General features: G+C 24.2%; 4 non-coding genes across 4 annotated transcripts; 2 read left to right on the top strand and 2 right to left on the bottom strand.

Annotated features, from left to right (window-relative positions):
• Nucleotides 1–5,886: 5,886 nt before the first annotated feature.
• Trnal-cag (transfer RNA leucine (anticodon CAG)) lies at nt 5,887–5,969 on the top strand. The gene has a single exon. It is a non-coding gene; the product is annotated as a tRNA-Leu (tRNA).
• A 1,049-nt stretch (nt 5,970–7,018) lies between these two features.
• On the top strand, nt 7,019–7,091 carry Trnar-acg (transfer RNA arginine (anticodon ACG)). Its single transcript has one exon. It is a non-coding gene; the product is annotated as a tRNA-Arg (tRNA).
• A 6,386-nt stretch (nt 7,092–13,477) lies between these two features.
• Trnar-acg (transfer RNA arginine (anticodon ACG)) lies at nt 13,478–13,550 on the bottom strand. The gene has a single exon. It is a non-coding gene; the product is annotated as a tRNA-Arg (tRNA).
• A 1,108-nt stretch (nt 13,551–14,658) lies between these two features.
• Trnal-cag (transfer RNA leucine (anticodon CAG)) lies at nt 14,659–14,741 on the bottom strand. Its single transcript has one exon. It is a non-coding gene; the product is annotated as a tRNA-Leu (tRNA).
• Nucleotides 14,742–21,237: the final 6,496 nt, after the last annotated feature.

The following is a 21,237-nucleotide window of genomic DNA, read 5'->3' as shown; positions in this document are numbered from 1 at the left end:
CATTTGCGGCAGTCAGCTAAGAGTTTGCGGCAGTGAAGTGGGCAAAATGGTCGTTTCCAAAATTGAAGTTTTAAAAGAGATTTCGTTCAAAAAAATAACGAAAACGTTATAGATACTTATTTTTTTTCTTAAAAAATTTCAAGGTGGTGCAGTTGCGGCAGTGCAACACCCCACGCGACGCCCCTGTTATGGACTATTCTACCAAAGAGACATCAGAAATGTTGAGTAAAAATATAATTATCCTTATAAGTTAAATCAAAAAATAATTTTTTTCTTCTCTTGGTCATAAATCTTTAAACATTTAATGTTTTTCAAATGTTGTCAATAGGAAAATTTCTCATATTACAAAAAAATTTTCCTATACATTTGAGGAAAGTAGATTTAAAATGAAGGAGAAGATAGATTTCTGTTTAATTTTTAAGTTTCAGTGAAAATTGACAATGAAAAAAATTCGGCCCATACGGTCTTATAAGAAACCTTTGAGAAAAATGACTATACCTCAAAAGTTAATTAAAGTTTTTAAATTTTATACAAAATAATCTTATCGTTTATATTTAACTACTAATATACTAGCCAAAGATATTTTTTAGGTCAATTGCTTCTAGCTCCCTATGGCCTTAATCTAGTAAAGATTTTTTAAAAGTTAGTAGCAGTAATTCAAATTATAATGAAATGAACAAAATCATTGAAAACTCATATGTATATATTTACTTTATTAGTACTGTACACAAAATGTTGAAATCAATAAGTACATTTAAAACTAAATGTTTAAGTTTTAGTAGTGTGAGATAAAGTTTTCTTAAAATGTACTTTTGTGGAATACAGTTAATTCATTAAGAATATTTTTTCTGTTTTGTTTCTATCTCATTAATATATAACAGTTAAAATTAAGTTAACTTAATTTATGACAATACTAATATTTCAAATAAGATTGTTAAAATTTTTAACAAAATTTATTGTTTTTGTTAATGCTAAACATATAGTATTTATACAAACTACCACATGTTAAAACATGGTAATAAATTAAAATTGTAGTTTTTAATTGATACAAGTTTAAGACTTTAAAAATACTTTTATAAGCACTAATTTAATTTTAACATTTTTGTGAATGTATAAGCTAAGTATGTTCTTTTATATTTAGTTTTTTAAGTATTAAAAAACATACAGTACAAAAATAATAGTTTGAGTAGCATAAACTTTAATAATAAATATTTCATGTGAATTTTTTTTATTTTTTAAATTTTGCTTACACTAATGTAACTATAAATAAACAACAATTTAAAATACCATTATAAATATCAAAAATTTATACTCATGTATTTTGTGTACATTATGAGAACTGTATGCATATTTTAATATACTACTGTAGTTTATTCAACCTATTTGATATGCTTATAAAACATAATGCTTTAATTTTATTCAATATCTTACATAATAATTTCAAAAATGATAATTTATAACACACACCTAAGCAGTTAGAGCTTGAACATTTAGAAGTTGATGATAACAGGCTAAGAGTAATGTAATTTATTAGCTATGCAAAGTTGTTTGATAATATCAAAATTTTAAAGAAAACCTTTTTTTGAACGCAATAAATAAAAGTCATATAAAGATAACAGTGTATTTTCATTACAAGTTTTACAAATATTTTATAAACTTTAACTTAGTTGAAAAGTAATGATCAAAGATGTAAACTAGCTTCAAAAAAAAAGTTATCCATATTTATTGAAATGTGTTGTATGGTTGTTTAGACTGTCCTTCTATAAATTGTATAATATATTTTTTATTAAAATTTTAAGCACTTGGAATAAGTAACTTTCTTTACATTATTATAAATTATCATCCTTTATCACAAACATAAATCATACATGTAAATAAATGTAATCAAATCAGGTAGTTTATTTTTTTAATCAAACAACTAAATTAAAATATAATATCAAGTAGTTAATTTCAATAAAGCTAGTTTTTTAAATAATTAAATATCTAATTTAAATTCAACTTACCTTTATAATTTCCATTTCTAATAGTTTTGAACTAAAAAAAAAAAATTAGTACAGAAAACCAACAATAGTAGTGTACTTAAATCAAATTTATTATTTTTCTTCTAGATTTCAGCTTTTCAGCATAAGCTAAGTAAACAGTGTTTCATTTTGTAAATTCAAAATTTAGTTTAAAGTATGTTAGTAAAAATGTATTGCTGAAAGTAAAAATACTTCCTTCGAACTACTTGTTTTAACTTACTTGATTAGAACTTGAAAACAAATCAATACACATGTTGTAAAGTAAGTAACTTATTAAAATTTTTATAGTCAAAAACATTGTTGGACATCAAACTGTTAGTAATACTTTTACAGCTAAAAATATTTACAAGTTTAATAGTTTTTCTTTTACTAACTTTAACTGCTCATTTTTTTCATAAAAAAAAAATTAATAAAATTTTATCACATTTTAATTTATATTTATAGTACACTATTAATTTAGCTTTACTAGTAAAATTTTATAGATAGTAGTTAAAACATATTATTTTTGCATACTAGTAACAGGTCGTAATTTTTAAGAAGTGTATCAAATAGAACGTTCATAACTTAATACATTTTCAAAGAGCCGTTATAATTGTCATACAATATCTTGATATACGTCATTTATTAGCTAGTCAATTAAATAGTTAGCTCAGTTGGTTAGAGCGCCGTGCTAATATAGCAAATGTCGCAGGTACGACCCATTTACTGGCCATGTTTTTGTAAATAATAAAATAGCTTATTTTTAATAATAGGTTTTTCAGAATCTAAATACATGTAGACACTAGACACTACTTCTAAATGGTTTGAGTATTTTTTTTGTTTTAAATGTATAATACATATGTATATATATATATATATATATATATAATATATTATATTTTAAACATATAGAAATAAGTTGATTAACTCAATAAATTAAACTATTCACACAGAGCCCACCTTAAGGGCTTTTTTAATAAAAAGGTTTATTTCAAGATGTAAAACTTGAAGAATTCGGTTTCGTGCTTATGCACTCATCAACTTAAAAACAAGTTCAAATTAAAGCACAAAACAAAACACACAATTTTTTAACTTAACTTTTAACATTACAAATATTTGGTGCAAAAATTGATCTTCTACCTAACTAAACACCCAACTAAATTTTACAAAAACTACAGTTAAGCGGCCATAAAAAGTCTTTAAACATTATTGTATTTTACAGTCGCTTGACTGTGGTTTTTGTGAAATTTAGTTGTTTGTTTAGTTAGATGGGATATTTTTGCACCGAATATTTGTAATGTACAATATACAATTCTTACGTCATATCGTTTTTTGTGTAACTTTTGCATCTCTGTTTAGCAAAACGCTTTTTATTTCAAATTTAAACTAGCTGAAGATTAAAGACAATTTTCTTGTTTTTATGAAACATATGTGCTAGTATTTAAAAAATATTATTTTATTAATAAATTATATAAAAGCCCTTCAAGTTGGCTCTGTAGAAACAGGTTGATTTTAAACAATCACCTTATTTTCTATATAAAGCTATAAATATTTGGTTAAAAACAACCTGGAAAACACTGAAAGCTAAATAATTTGGTTAAAGACATATGTATTATGTATCTGACTTTTTTGTTGATACTATAAATGTAATTCGCTCTACTTTGTACACAAAGTATAGAGACTTTTAAACCGGGTTTTGACAAAACAAGCAATTAAACAAACACATATAATTTATATGTAAACAGCTGAAGATTGTAGCGTTGAGCTGTATGAAAAGTATGCTCTGCTTATTTTGAGTTTATGATTTTGTAATAAACTATTAAAGCCCTTCAAAGGGGGTTAATTAAATTGACTTTATTTTTATCTTACTCTATATATATATGTATATATATATATATAACTTTTTTTAAATAATTTAACAAATGTATAAATATATATATATATATACAGGTTTAGTAACTAAATTACAACTTTTTCCTAGAACAGGGTACGGCAAACTGCGGCCCGCGGGCCAAATGCGGCCATCAAATTCAAAATCTGCGGCCCGCGAGTTCCTTTTCAGCAAGAAATACACATTTTAAAAACAATAAAAATTATATTTTTTGTGATAAAAACTTACATTTAGGCTCTTAATTCAATAAACACTCTTTATCAATGGTCTAATATTGCTTGATTTGTTTTACTTTTGATCTTAAATAATATTTTTCTAATGGATACTAGAATATGTTTTAGATAAATACGGCCCGCGAACAAATTTTTCTAAGAAAATTGGCCCGTGAGTCACATAAGGCTGCCGACTCCTGGCCTAGAACAGCCATTTCAGAGCTCTAAACGCTTCCTTAAGTAGGTTTTTTATTCTATGAAAAGTAAACTTATAAGTACAATAAAAAATTGTAAAAAGAAAAATATTACGTAATAAAAATATAATTTGCTTTTATGACACCTACGTTGAATGGTGAGCTTCTTTCACCATCCACTAACTTTAAAAAACAATTAACACATATACATTTTTGAAAGCATCAAAAAGAATGGTACAATTTTTTTATGTAGCAAATTCTTACAATTCTCAAAATTCGAATTAAATAATTAAACGGACTGTACAGGAGTAAACAAAATATTTTGACGTAATTTTGAATTATATTTTAGTTAAATACTAAAAAAAGTTCAAAATCTAAAACTTGTTGAACTTAAAGAGAATTATTCTGGTATGTATGCTAGACAATGAAAGTTCACTACTTTTATTTTAACATCCCTCTTCGTTAACGTATAAACAAAAAATATATTTCATTTCATGAAGCAATTGTACTATTTTATTTTAACCTTAAAAATTTAAATATAAAATATACCAAAGCCCTTCAAACCGAGCTTATTGAAGATAGATTAAACTATATATAATTCATTAGAAAAAAAAATCGAAAAAAAGAGTAAACATGTTTAATAAATGCTTTTGCATACAATATTCAGCTTGTTTAAAAACAAAATAAATCAAATGTACATAGTATTAGCTTATAGTGTATTTAGCGACAAAAAATACTGAAAATATTTGATCTTAGGACCTGTTGCACAAAAAACCTTTCGGTTATCGAGTCGCACACCTCTTGGATACCTTTTAACGTTTTGTCAAGGACAAATAAATTACAAAAAAAAGCAAATAAAATTTTGTCGTAGTTATGAAATTTTGCACAAAACTCATATCAGTGCAAAAGTATAATTTTGTTGGAGACAAACAATTAAGTTACAAAATTATAAAACTGCAAGTTTCAAAGTTTGTTGAACTTTGAGATAATATTATAATGGTATTTGCTCTTTGTGTTATTAGCTAGTGTTATGTACTTTTGAAATATTTCGAATTCAAATAGCTGAAAAAAATTTTCAAAAGCATATATGAAACAATTGAACTTTATTTTCAATGTTACACTTTATAATAAATTTTTTATAAGTTCTTTAAGTGGGCTTAGTGAAAATTCTCTTTTAATTACATAAATATATACTTCTATATACTTGTATTTTGCATCTTAGCCGTTTCTAATTTTGAACTGGGTAATTTAATGACGTAACATTGCTTAAAATTTTAGTTTAAGTTAACTTATTTTCCTATTACTTTTTTATCTTTTCAAAAATATACATATGTGAATTTAATTCAATGAGCAAGGTTAAACATCATATGTAAAATAATTTTGCAAAAAAGAAAACAACTATGTTTGAGTTTTACTTTTCAGACTGTCAGTAATTAAAAAATTATAGCAGAAATCAAAAAAAGTTTGGAACGTTAAAAAGTTATTTATAACGTATATCTCTATTTTATTTGTAATATACTTTTGGAGACAGGCAGAAACTGATTTTGGTGTATAAGGTTTATAATGTGTATAAAACCTCTTTCCCATGTGCCAGGATGGCCGAGCGGTCTAAGGCGCTGCGTTCAGGTCGCAGTCTACATTGTAGGCGCGGGTTCGAATCCCGCTCCTGTCATTGTTTTTATTGTATATACACTTTTGATTGTTTTATTTAGATTTACTTCAAATTGTGACATTAAGTTATGGTGAACAATAGCTTTATATGGATACTTAATAAGTATATTAACTAAAAAGTTTTATTATTTTAATAAAACTTGTGTTATGAATAAAATACTATTATAATTCTTGGTTCTCTATTTCACACATACTTAAGAAAAAAAAATTATTTTACTTATAGCACTAAAACGCCGTGAAAAAATTCGAAATTGTATCGTTTTGTAATTTGTTTATTCCAGTACTGTTCATTTATATAATAATAATTTATATAATAATATTTGTTTTATTATGTTTATATTTTGTATTACTTTATATAACTTATCAGGAAAGTGCGATTTTAAAAATTCCAAAACATATGTTTCATAACGACAAGAAAATAATTTTCTTTAATCTTCAGCTAGTTCAATACTATATACATGTATATATATATATATATATATATATATATACAAATATAGAAAATAAGGTGATTATTTAAACTTAATCACTTTCTACAGAGCCCACTTGAAGGGCTTTTAAATGACTATTTAGTAATGTGCAATTTAAAAATTTCAGAACATATGTTTTATAAAAACACAAAAAAAAATTGTCTGTAGTCTTCAGCTGGTTCAATTTAAAATAGATAAGTAAACAATTTGTTTTTGTCTTTATGAAACATATGTTCTGGAGTTTTTAGAATCGCATTATCTTAATAAGTTATATTTTTATAGGAAATAAGGTAATTATTTAATTTTTATCACTTTCTACAGAGCCAACTTTAAGGGCTTTTAAATAGTTTATTAGGAAAAAGCGATTTTTTATTTTAGTATTTTAATACTGAAGATTGATAACACTAAAATTTTTACTTAAAGGTGAAATATTTAAGTCAAATGTATTGAAATTCGATCTAATTATGACCTGTTTTAGTTTAATATATTGATAACGCGTTGTAGCACTGAAAATTATGAATTATCTATTTCATGCGCTTATTATAAATATATATACTCTAATATAAGATCTCAAGCGACCGGCCGTGTGGCCCAATGGATAAGGCGTCCGGCTACGAACCGGAAGATTGTGGGTTCGAGTCCCATCGTGGTCAATTTTGTTTTAGTTTCTAAACTTTGAGAGTTGACCTTAAAAATTAAATTTTAAAATACAATCATTTATAATAAATAATAAAGAAAATTTTTCTATGTACATTTTTATTTTACAGCAAGTAACTAAAAGACAAATTTGTTTTTTGATAAAGCAAATAAAGCAAACTAGTAACATTTTAAAGCTCATTTTGCAGGGATAAATAGCATGTAATTCTACAACATCTAATAAAACAATTCTTTCTTTTATTTTTAAGACGTTTTATGTTTATCACTACTGGTTAAGAAGACATGAAAATGTTTGTTTTCTTGAACAAAAATGTTAAATTCTAATACAAAAAAAATTACAGTAGTTTGTATTAAGTTAAATTTGTAAAAGAAGCCCTTTTTAAATTGCTAAAATTGATTCGTCGTAGTTATGTATTATTAAATAAATAAAGATAAGATTACTTAAAAATAACATAGACATTTCTTTTTTCAGTTTTTTTGAGCTCAGACTAACCTTTAACTATAATAGCTTTAAACAAGTATATAAGTAACCAAAATTGTCTAGTAAAACTTTATTAAGTGTTTATGTTAACAAAGAAAAAACTATTATTTTCATAATAATTTTTTTTTTATCACTAGTTTGTAATTTTCTTTATTTTAAAATGTTTAAACTAAATAGAAAAACGAAATTATTTATTTATCTTTATAAAGCTATCTATACTTAGTTTCTTTTTTTAGTTAAAAAATTCTAAAAAGAAAGTAAGCTTCGTACTATAAATATTTTACTTTAATTTATTTTTCTTTACGGTTTATATAACCGTGCAAGTGTAATTTATAAACTAATCCCAAATCCTAAAATCAACTTTAATACAAGCCTTGTTTTATAAATTACAAGTATAGTTGTATTTAAAGCAATACTTTTTATTCCCTTAACTAAGTGTAAAACAAACTTAAAAAATTCGTGTCTTGTGTAAAAGATTTAATAGTATTTGTAGCTATATGTTCACGAAAAATATCTACTCAACGTGTGGTATTATGGTGTAATGGTAAGCAAACAAGAGTTCGAGTCTCGGTAGGACTGAAATTTAAAAACAAATTATTTTTATTTTAAAATGTTTACAATAATGTTTTTTCACTGTACTAATAATTTGCATGTCAAATGTTTTTTTTTTTAACATATTTAATAATTTTTTTGAATTCACTATTCATATCTTCTAGTATTTAAACTTTTATGTTTGGTTTAAACTTTATGCTTATTAAGTATGTTATAATACTCCGAAACTATCTAATACTTTTAAAGATTATTGAATTAATATAAATATTAAAAAACTTCCATTCTGATTGCTTTACTAGTCAAAATAAAATACGTAAACAAGTTCTTGATTTTTTATCATCAATTAAGTAATAAAATTTCTGGAAATAATTTCTTTAATAAAACTAAACACGGCTTTAAAACTTTCAATGGGTATCCTTTTGCGTTTGTTCAAAATGTTTTTTTTCTAAACAAATATTTTACTTGCATAACTTGAAATCTTAATTAAACTATTTTAAATATTAAAATTTAAAAGGAAACCCATAAAAAGACTAAACACAGCTTTAAAAATTTTTATGGGTATCCTTTTGAGTTTGTTCAAAATATCTCGTTTTAAATTACTATTTTACATGTATAACTTGAAATTTTGTTTAAACTGCTTTTAAAGTTTTTATGAGTATCCATGTTTTGTAACTAAAAATAAAATGCTGCTTAAAGTTTAAAGCAGGGTTTCCCAAAGTGGGCGATATCGCCCCCCTGGGGACGATTTTACTAAGTCGGGAGGCGATAATTAGTAAGGGGGCGAAAGGGTGGGCGATAACTAGTAAGGGGGCGAAAAAAGGGCGATTTTAAAATTTTGAGCTGTCATAAAATTTTTACTTTTTATCTTGCTATTTTACTAATTTTAGATTGCTATTAAATATTTGACCCTGAGGTAAAACTTAAACAAAAAAGTTTATTTTGTTTATGTAAAATATAGAGAAAAAGTTCAAATACTTATGACTCCTACTTTCAAGTAATTACATATTTTCAATCATATAATTTCTTATTTAACTACTACATTGATCATAGACAATCGGAATCCCTCTCACCATTTTATAACCTGACTTATATGTTATTTTGGATCATAAATGGTTTGTAAAAATCTATTTTATATATTATTAACTATCACCTCATGATATTTCCAATTGTTTTGTGAAAAGTCTCTAAGTTAGACTAAGAAATAAAACTAAACAAGGTTGCCAATTTACCTAGAAAAACCTGGAATTTAAGCAAAAAAAACCTAAAAAATCTAGAATTTTTAACATTTTGAACATATTAAGTAGTAAAATTTCGGTTTGACACAAAAAAGCTATCATATAGATAAAAATATGGATCCTTTCGATATTTTTGAAGTAAACGACTTACAGGAAACCTTCTCAGACTTACAAACTGATCTTGAACTTAAATTAATTTTTCCAAAAAACGATTTGAAAACTTTTGGACTCAACAAAAACTAAGGCAAAAGTATCCAATCATTTGAGAGGAATTTAGATTGTTGTTTATAGTTTTTACTTTTAGCTATGTTGTTGAGAAAGCTTTCAGTTCAGTTATCAACATCTTGAGCAAAAGATCTAATCTAGATATTTGTAAAGGAGGCTTTATTTTACTGATTAAGAATCAGATCAGTGAAACTTGCAAGCAGTCAAGAACCTCATCCTTCACATTTTATTAGACTTCAGTAGCAGACATTATTTTATGAAAGTTTTTTTATATATTTGATCTTTCACAATACTTCTTATTTAACCTGGGTTGTATTGTATTTAAGTAGTCTTTTTACGATAAAAATTTTATTAAGTTATTTATTCTACAACAGGTTTGCTAATACTAATAAAAATTAATTACGGTAGACTTCCTCTTGAGTTCGCACTTTTTACCCAAAAAAAAGTGCAAATTTATATTGTTTTAAATTTTACTTAAATAAAGTCTATTACTAACTAAGTATTAATAAAATAAAAAATACATAATATTTAATAGCTTATATAGATCTTTTTTTTAATGAATGTTTGTTTTATGTTTTAGTCGATTCCATGTTTATTCATAACATTATTGCATATAACATATTTAAATTTATCATTTTGTAAAAAAAATAGGTAATAATTATTGAGTTTGCACTTTTCGATTTTGTTCAAAGTGCAAACTAAAGCGGAAGTCTATTGTATTTATTAAATGGTTTATGTTTCAAATTTGTAAATAGTTTTATTTTGACCTAGTTAATTTTGTAGTTTATATTTGTCGTTTTACATTATACTAAAAGTTTGTATAGCATAGTAATTAAAGTATTGGTTTGAAAGAAATTTGTTTGACATATTTTTGTTGTTACTTGTTTAATCTGTATAAATAAAAAAAATCTTGATAACCATTAAACTTTTTATTTCAAAATTTTATTTTTTTGGTTTTAAAAGATTGTAGAGTTGAGGTCTCTATTTGAATTGACTTTATATTTTTCATTGAAAAGATTCTTAATCTCAATTTTTTTTTTACTTTTTATTATTGTTAAAAATCTATATTTAATGAAATTTTAAACTATTAATACAACTGTGTTTTCTTTCATTTTAATTTTTTATATATCAGCAATTAGAATGTGTTGTTTATTTTAATAGTTCAACACTAGCTTTTAGTTTTTCACTATTTTCTTCTGGTAAATTATTATAGGATAACGACTAAAGAAAATATAAATTTAAACAGTATTCATTTAAATAAGCCATAAAAAAGACTGCTACAGTTACAAAATAAATTTTAACCTAGTTAAAAGAATTTTTTTATTGATTACTTTCTGTTCACAGAATTAACTGTAAAACATTTAATATTTTTTCGAATTAAAATTAAAAAAAAGATTTAAATTAAGGTTTAGTTTCCTAAAGGTTTTCATATGAGATAATAAACCAGTCGGTCAAACTTCCTCAAACTAAATCAGAAATTATGTTTTAATATTTATTTTATTATGTGTAAAATAAAATGTTCGATCTTTTATAGTTTTTTGATCTCTGGTATAGTAATTTTAAAATAGTCCTATTTATAAAATAATTCAAGTATTTTGTGCGGCTTTAATAAGTTACTTAGTATTAACTTCTAAATGTCCGAAATTCGTTATATGAGAGATTATCATAATGTCAGGTTTCAGTTAAGATTTCAGATGGGTAACGTACGGTTAAGATCCAGTCAAATTTCGACCAGCTAAGTAAGTTGAAAACTACTTGTGCAAAATAAACAATACTTAGTTTTTTGATACTTAATATTTTGAAATACACTTTTAATTTGGTTTTCAGTTCACAATAGTATTTCTTAGATCACAATAACACTAAATAATTTTATTACAGTTTTGCTCGAGTTTTTTAATTTTCTTATAAGTTACTTTTTTAAATTATGCAGCCCGCAATTACATTTTTTAACGAATTGAAACTAAAAAATATTTTTAACTAAATATAAATTGCTGACTACAAAAATTGTCCACCACTAACCTAAAAGTTTCGTTAGGTTCAAAACAACTCATATTTAAACAGAATTGATTACAGATTACACAAAGTTTTGTAAAAATTAAGTATTTTAATACACTTTACTGGGCTTATAAGAAAACAACTATAACTTATTTTCTCAAGCCCTGTTATCTACTTTGAATACAGCCCAAAAGTGCGTGCATAAGAAGAACCAGACTAAATTACATTTTGAACACAACTTTATTGGCTCAAAAGTTTGTATCCAAGAGAAAAACTACTTTGTATAATCGTGGGGGCGATTAATTTTCAAATTTTTGAAAAGGGGGCGATTTAGTAAATGAGTTTGGGAAACCCTGGTTTAAAGCTTTAACTATATTATGATTTAGGACTTTTGTTAAGGTGTATTTTAGTAACTAAGCTTGGTAACAATTCTTTAATGTATAATAATGCTGAGTTAAAAAAAATTACAACTAGAGTTCCATAAAAACAACATTGCTTATGCAAACCATTGTCTTTTACTTAAAAAATGTTCTTATCAGTTTATCACAAAAGCTTAAAAATTAAAAAAGAAAACATAAACATTTTTTTTATAGTAATTTAAATAATCAATAAAATAAAAAAAAAATTATTGATAAAACATTATTTAAATATTTTGATCAAAAATAACTTAGTTGATTGGCATATTAACAGATTAAATTTACAAAAAATTCTATTAATAAATTATGTAAACAAATCAATAAAAATAGCTTTGCTTAGTTTGCTTATTAATTGTTTGAAATTAATAATAAATACTTGGTTCAAAAGTGTTACAACTAAAATTACATAAAAACTGCATTGAAATTACAGTCAAAATTCTGAAACTTGCAGTTTTTTTTGATTTAACTTAAAACAATTTTTACTAATAAGTTTTACTAACAAATGTATATTTCTAATATAAAATATAGCATATTTTAAGAGGCCAAACCAAAATTTTTGAACATTGAATTTAAAAAATGTTTTTTAGATTTACATGATAAAAGTTGTTTAAATATGTGTTTTTTTGTGTTATTTTATTAGTATTTATTGTTGATATGTGTTAGCAAAGTTTTAAAGTTAGTATTTCAAGTATAAAATACTAGTATAATGTTTAAAAATTTTTGGCTTGGCCTCTTAAAATATGTTATACTCTATATTATACATATACATTTGCAAGTAAAACTTATAAGTAAAAATTGTTTTAAGTTAAACCAAAAAAAAACTGCAAATTTCAGAATTTTGACTGTGCTTGCAATGGAGTTTCAAATTATTATGATTATTAAATTTTTTTCTTCGTTAACATAACCACTAAATAAAGGTTTACTAGACAATGTTGGTTACTTATATACTTGTTTAAGGCTAGTTTGCTTAAAGGTTACTCTGGACTCAAAAACTTAAAAAGCTGAGTCAGCAAAAAATGTCTATGTTATTTTTAAGTAATCTTATCTTTATTTGATTAATAATACATAACTACGACGAATCAATTTCAGCAATTTAAAAAGGGCTTCTTTTACTAATTTAACTTAATACAAACTACTGTATTTTTTTTTGTATTAGAATTTAACATTTTTGTTCAAAAAAAAACATTCTCATGTCTTCTTAACCAGTAGTGATAAACATAAAACGTCTTAAAAATAAAAGAAAGAATTCTGTTATTAGGTGTTGTAGAAATACATGCTATTTATCCCTGCAAAGTGAGCTTTAAAATGTTACTAGTTCGCTTTATTTGCTTTATCAGACAACAAATTTGTCATTTAGTTACTTGCTGTAAAATAAAAATGTACATAAAAAAATTTTCTTTATTATTTATTATAAATGATTGTATTTTAAAATTTAATTTTTAAGGTCAACTCTCAAAGTTTAGAAACTAAAACAAAATTGACCACGATGGGACTCGAACCCACAATCTTCCGGTTCGTAGCCGGACGCCTTATCCATTGGGCCACGCGGCCGGTCGCTTGGAATCTTAGATTAGACTATTAGAGTATATATATTTATAATGAGCGCATGAAATAGATATTTCATGTTTTTCAGTGCTACAACGCCTTATAAATATATTAAACTAAAACAAGTCATAATTAGATCGAATTTCAATACATTTGACAAGAAATATTTCACCTTTAAGAAAAAATTTTAGTTGTATCAATCTTCAGTATTAAAATACTAAAATAAAAAATCGCATTTTCCTAATAAATTATTTAAAAGCCCTTAAATTTGGCTCTGTAGAAAGTGATAAAAATTAAATATTCACCTTATTTCCTATATATATATATATAACTTATTAAGATAATTCGATTCTTAAAACTCCAGAACATATGTTTCATAAAGACAAAAACAAATTATAAAATATATGTTCTGAAATTTTTAAAATTGCACTTTACTAAATAGTTATTTAAAAGCCCTTCAAGTGGGCTCTGTAGAAAGTGATTAAGTTTAAATAATCTCCCTATTTTTTAAATTTGTATATATATATATATATATATATATATAGTATTGAACTAGCTGAAGATTAAAGAGAATTTTTTTCTCGTCGTTATGAAACATATGTTCTGGAATTTTAAAAATCGCACTTTCCTGATAAATTTAAAAGTAATACAAAATATAAACATAACATAACAAATATTATTCAACCAAATCAATCTTCACCGAGCCCATCTGAAAGGGCTTTTACATATTTAATTAAAATGCAAAACTGAAAATAAAACAACATCTGTTTTATGTAGCTTTTTGCTACAATCATCAGCTATTTAAAATAAAATTAATTACTCAAATGAACAGTACTGGAATAAACAAATTACAAAACGATACAATTTTGAATTTTTTCACGGCGTTTTAGTGCTATAATTAAAATAACTTTTCTTTCTTAAGTATGTGTGAAATAGAGAACCAAGAAGTATAATAGTATTTTATTCATAACACAAGTTTTATTAAAATAATAAAACTTTTTAGTTAATATACTTATTAAGTATCCATATAAAGCTATTGTTCACCATAACTTAATGTCACAATTAAAAGTAAATCTAAATAAAACAATTAAAAGTGTATATACAATAAAAACAATGAGAGGAGCGGGATTCGAACCCGCGCCTACAATGTAGACTGCGACCTGAACGCAGCGCCTTAGACCACTCGGCCATCCTGCCACATGGGAGAGAGGTTTTATACACATTATAAACCTTATACATCAAAATCGGTTTCTGCCTGTGTCCAAAAGTATATTACAAATAAAATAGAGATATACGTAACAACTAACTTTTTAAGCTACCAAACTTTTTTTGATTTCTGCTATAATTTTTTTTATTACTGACAGTCTGGAAAGTAAAACTCAAATATAGTTATATATATAGTCATAAAAGCAAATTATATTTTTATTACGTAATATTTTTCTTTTTACAATTTTTTTATTGTACTTATAAGTTTAATTTTCATAGAATAAAAAATCTAGCTAAGGAAGCGCTCTGATTAGAGCTCTGAAATGGCTGTTCTAGGCCAGGAGTCGGCAGCCTTATGTGACTCACAGGTCAATTTTCTTAGAAAAATTTGTTCGCGGGCCGCATTTATCTAAAAAATGTTCTAGTATCCAGTAGAAAAATATTATTTAAGATCAAAAGTAAAGCAAATTAAGCAATATTAGACCATTGATAATAAGTGTTTATTGAATTAAGAGCCTAAATGTAAGTTTTTATCACAAAAAATATAATTTTTATTGTTTTTAAAATGTGTATTTTTTGCTGAAAAGGAACTCGTGGGCCGAAGATTTTGAATTTGAATGCCGCATTTGGCCCGCAGGCCGCAGTTTGCCGTACCCTGTTCTAGGCAAAAGTTGTATATTTAGTTACTAAACCTGTATATATATATTTATACATTTATTAAATTATTTTAAAAAAGTTATATATATATATAGATATATAAATAGAGTAAGATAAAAATAAAGTCAATTTAATTATTCCTTTTAAAGGGCTTTAATAGTTTATTACAAAATGTTAAACTCAAAATAAGCAGAACATACTTTTCATACAGCTCAACGCTACAATCTTCAGCTGTTTACATATAAATTATATGTGTTTGTTTAATTGCTTGTTTTGTTAAAACCCGGTTTAAAAGTCTCTATACTTTGTGTACAAAGTAGAGCGAATTACATTTATAGTATCAACAAAAAAAAAAACAGATACATAATACATATGTCTTTAACCAAATTATTCAGCTTTCAGTGTTTTCCAGGTTGTTTTTAACCAAATATTTATAGCTATATATAGAAAATAAAGTGATTGTTTAAAATCAACCTCTTTCTAAGGAGCCAACTTGAAGAGCTTATATATAATTTATTGATAAAGTAATATTTTTAAAAATACTAGCACATATGTTTCATAAAAACTAGAAAGATTGTCTTAAATCTTCAGCTAGTTTGAATTTAAAATAAAAAGCATTTTGGTAAACAGAGATGCAAAAAATATACAAAAAACAATATGACGTAAGAATTGTATATTGTACATTACAAAAATTCGGTGCAAAAATACTTCATCTAACTAAACAAACAACTAAATTTCACAAAAACCACTGTCAAGCGACTGTAAAATACAATAATTTTTAAAGATTTTTATGGCCGCTTAACTGTGGTTGTTGTGAAATTTAGTCTGGTGTTTAGTTAGGTAAAAGGTCAATTTTTTCACCAAATATTTGTAATGTTGAAATTAAAGTTAAAAAATTGTGTGTTTTGTTTTGTGCTTTATTTTAAACTTATTTTTAAGTTGATGAGTGCATAAGCACGAAACCGAGTTCTTCAAGTTTTACATCTTTAAATAAACCTTTTTATTAAAAAAGCCCTTAAAGTGGGCTCTGTGTGAAAGGTTTAACTTATTAAGTTAATAAACTTATTTCTATATATCTATAGTATAATATAATATATATATGTAGTCTACAATATAATATATATATATATATATATATATGTATTATACATTAAAAACAAAAAAAAATACTCAAACCATTTAGAAGTGAAGTAGTGTCTAGTGTCTACCCGTATTTAGATTCTCAAAAACCTATTACTAAAACTAAGTTATTTCATTAATTACAAAAAATATGGCCAGTAAAGGGGTCGTACCCGCGACATTTGTTATATTAGCACGGCGCTCTAACCAACTGAGTTAACTATTTAATTGACAAGCTAATAAATGACGTATATTAAGATATTGTATAACAATTATAAAGGCTCTTTGAAAATATATTAAATTATTAATCTTTTTTTTGGTACACTTCTAAAAATTACGACCTGTTAATAGTATGGGAAAATAATATGTTTTAAATACTATCTATAAAATTTTATTAGTAAAGCTAAATTAAGAGTGTACTATAAATATTAATTAAAATGTAAAAACTTTTTTTTTTTTTTAATTTATGAAAAAACTGAGCGGTTAAAGTTAGTAAAAAAATGAATTACTAAACTTGTAAGTATTTTTAGCTGTAAAAGTATTACTAACAATTTTAATTCCAACAACGTTTTTGATTATAAAAATTTCAATAAGTTACTTATTTAAAAATTATACAACATGTGTATTAATTAGTTTTCACTTCACATCGAAATTTTAGTTTATATTTTTTAGTGATATTATGTTAGCTGTGAAAATCACAAGTATTTTTTTAAAGAATTATCAAATTATTATACAAATATTAATACATATAAATAATTATTATAATTTTTCTAATATAGTAATACTTGTTTACTTAATTGCTCTTTTTTTAAATATACTTCTACAGTTCATACAAATTTTTATGTACAGTAAATTTAAGTCCAAGCAATCTACTTTCTACATTTATAAAACACTATATGGAATATAAATAAATGATTAAAAATGTAAACTAACATTTCCATGTTAAAATTTTTCAGATTTAGAAAATTGGAGAAAATTGTTGTTTTTGAAATAGCGTCCTCTCTGTTTAAAAAAAATACAGTTAAATTAAAATTTTTTTTTAAATGACTAAAAATATAAAAATTGTACGAAAATATTTACAGCTCTTAAAATATTGTCAATTGAAATAAAAACTTATTTTTGATAAGCATATTTAAAATTATTATTACAAAACATTGTTTTCTATTTAAATTTTAGAAGCTATATAAATTTGTTTTATTTGAAAAAATAAAATAACTTTTTATAATGCAGTCTTTTTCATAACAGTTGAATAGCTGAGAAACATTAGTTTAAATACCAAAGTAAATCTTAATACTTCAATTTCTATAATAATTATTCGTCATTAATATATTAATCACACTCTTATTGTAATAGACATAGGGGATCTATAACAATTTTCAAAGACTTATTTTATTTGAATAACTAAGCTACTTTTAGATGTAGTTTAAAATTTTGAGTATTTTATAGGCTCAAAAATAAAGTGAAACAAATTCACTATATATCAATATCTTCCAACAAAAGTGGTAATCAAAATGTACACAAGAAGTAATCAAATGGTACAAAAATCTATAAATGCATAAATACAAACTAATGAAACTTGACACATAAGACTTTTGTCCATTAATAACAGAAAGACTACTAAAAGATGCTCTAAATTTTTCCAGTAAAACCACACAATTAACAATAAGAGATAAAAGATAATCCTTAACGCAACAAAAAAAAATTATATGACCAGGAAGAAGTGTAGATAAAAAGAAAACCAACTTTTTGACATTACAATGGGGAAAAACACGGGGCAGAAGTATGTGAATAATTGGGCTATACGTTTTACAGGGACTAAAACTTATCTTACCAAACTTAATAATAGGATTATATAGAGACGATGGACTTATAGCTGTAGAAAAGTAACATTTTAGTTATTTCTTTAAATTTTCATGCATGAGTAAGTTTTTAAATAACATTATAGTTAAGCAACATTGTTATGTGCAGTTAAGTATTTCATTTTACTTGAAGCGGCCGCAATTTTTTGTCACCGAAACCTGGTTGTAAAGAAAATATTTAATTTGCACATCTTTATTTGAATGAAAACTTTTTATAAAAATAACAGTGTTTCAAAACTTGTCTGAAATTTTCATACTCTAAAAGAAACAGAATTTTACTTCATACTTTGAGCCTTTATTTTTAAGCTAATGAAAAAATTTGTAAAAAAACAACACATTTGTAAAACATTTTTCCACTTTCTAAACTTTTAGAACGCTTTTTGTGTTTATAATGGATAAAACTTGTTCTAACTTCTAAAGAAAAGAATAATACTTTAATAACTAAAACTTTATAAACTGAAGACTTAACTCTTGTTATAACTATGTTTTAAAAATAAAAAAGGGAACTAGAATTTTAGTTTGATAAAGTTAAATCTAAAATATTTTTTTTGATGAATCATATGTAGGACAGAGCTGTCTAATCCAAAAATGTTACAACAAAGTTAGCACACTATGTACCAAATTAGTGTATGACTTAAAAATAGCAAATGACTTAAAACATTTAAATTTCAAGAATTGAATTTGTCATTATGGTATAGTTTGAAAACTTCTGATATAGTTTGAAAACTAAAACAAACATGTTAGAAACAAAATACATAACAAATTAAAATAAAATTTGTTTTATTCATGTTATAGAATAGTACTTATTTTACTAAACTTATTTTAAATTTATGTCTTAAACATTTTACTTAGATAAAATCATAGTAGATTTTAAGAAAATTTAAATAAAAACTTAAGTCAAATGTTTACATTTGTTTTACAAACCTTAATTAAAGCAACAAAACAATCATATTATAACTAAAGAAATCAGAAACATTTTACTTAGATATTCAAAAAACTGTTTAAATTCCTTTAAAGAGCATAGGGCGGTGAGTGGGGGTTAATCACATTTTTTTTGCATCTTAATTTTATTTCAAAGATACTCAAATTGCCTAACAGCTGCTTTTTACTATTTCTTATAATGAAAATTATTTTCTGAGATGTATAGAATGTAACAAAGTCAAAGAGTTCAATAGGATCTTTATGAAAGGTCCAAATGAAAAATGCAAAAAAAGGCTTTAATAAAAATCTATCTTCTCCAGCAGATTTTAAGCAATTTTATCAGTTTTTGTGACAATAGTCTCAATTTAATTATTAACAATTCTACCAGAGAGAGATCAGAAACTTTGAGTAAAAATATAATTATTCTTAAACGATAAAACAACAACTGTTTATTTTTTCTTCTTTTGGTTATAAAGCTTTAATTATTTAATGTTTTTATAATATTTTCAATAGTAAATTTTCTCATATTACAAGAACAGTTTTCTATACATTTGAGGAAAGTAGCTTTAAAATGAAGAAAAAGATAGATTCCTGGTTAGTTTTTAAGTAGCATTAAAAAGTTTTGGCCCTTACGTTATTATCAGAAACCTTTGAGAAAAATGACTATACCTTAAAATTTAGATAAAATTTTTGAATTTTATAAAAAAATAGTTTTTTAGTTCATATTTGAGTATTCATATACTATCCAAAGATATTTTTTTAGCTTAATTGCTTCTAGCTTCCTATGTCCTTATCTAGAAAACAATTTTTTAAAGTTAATAGCAGTAATTTCAATTATAACTGAAATGAACAAAAGCATCGACAATTGATATTTATATATTTACTTTACTAGTACTCTACACAAAATTTTGAAAACCCATAAGTATATTTAAAACTAAATGTTTAAGTTTCAGTACTGTGAGATTAAGTTTTCTTAAAATGTACTTTTGTTGATTACATTTAATTCATTAAGAATATTTTTTCTGTTTTGTTTCTATCTCATTAACATATTAAGTTAAAATTAAGTTAACTTTACTTATGACAATACATACATTTCAAATAAGATTGTAAACATTTTTAAAAATTTTACTGTTTTTGTCAATGATAAACATATAAGTATTTATACAAACTACCACATGTGAAAAAAATGGTAATAAATTTAAATTGTAGCTTTTAATTTATACAAGTTTAAGATTTAAAAAATACTTTTATAGCACAACTTTAATTTAAACGTTTTTGTGAACGTATATGTTAAGTATGTTATTTTATAATAATTTTTTCAAGTATTAAAATAACAACAGTATAAAAAAAAAGTTTGAGAAGCACAAACTTTATCAATAAATATTTCATGTGAGTAATTTTTATTTTGCTTACACTAATGTAACTATTAATAACCAACAATTCAAAATACAATAATAAACATCAAAAATTTATACTCATGTATTTTTGAGTACAATATGAAAACTGTATGCATATTTTAATATACTACTGTAGTTTATTCAACCTATTTGATATACTAATAAAAAATAATGCTTTATATTATTCAATATCTTACACAATAAGTTAAAAAATGATAATTTATACACACATCTAAGCAGTTAGAGCTTGAACATTTAGAATTTGATCACAACAGGGTAATATTAATGTAATTTATTAGCTATGCAAAGTTGTTTGATAATATAAAAATTTTAAAGAAAACCCTTTTTTAAACACAATAAAGTCATTTAAAAATAACAGTTTTTTTTCAATAAAGGTTTTACAAATATTTTATAAACTTTTAACTTCCTTGAAAAGTAATGATCAAAGATCTAAACTAGCTACAAAAAAAAAAATTCCACATTTATTGAAATGTGTTATAAGACTGTTTAGACTGTCATTATGTAAATTGTATA

Source organism: Thalia democratica, chromosome 2 (genome assembly GCF_965202585.1).
Source record: "Thalia democratica chromosome 2, ktThaDemo2.hap1.1, whole genome shotgun sequence".
NCBI classification, from domain to species: domain Eukaryota; kingdom Metazoa; phylum Chordata; class Thaliacea; order Salpida; family Salpidae; genus Thalia; species Thalia democratica.
Note: the sequence above shows the minus strand (reverse complement) of the source record. Positions and strands in the feature narration are given on the sequence as shown.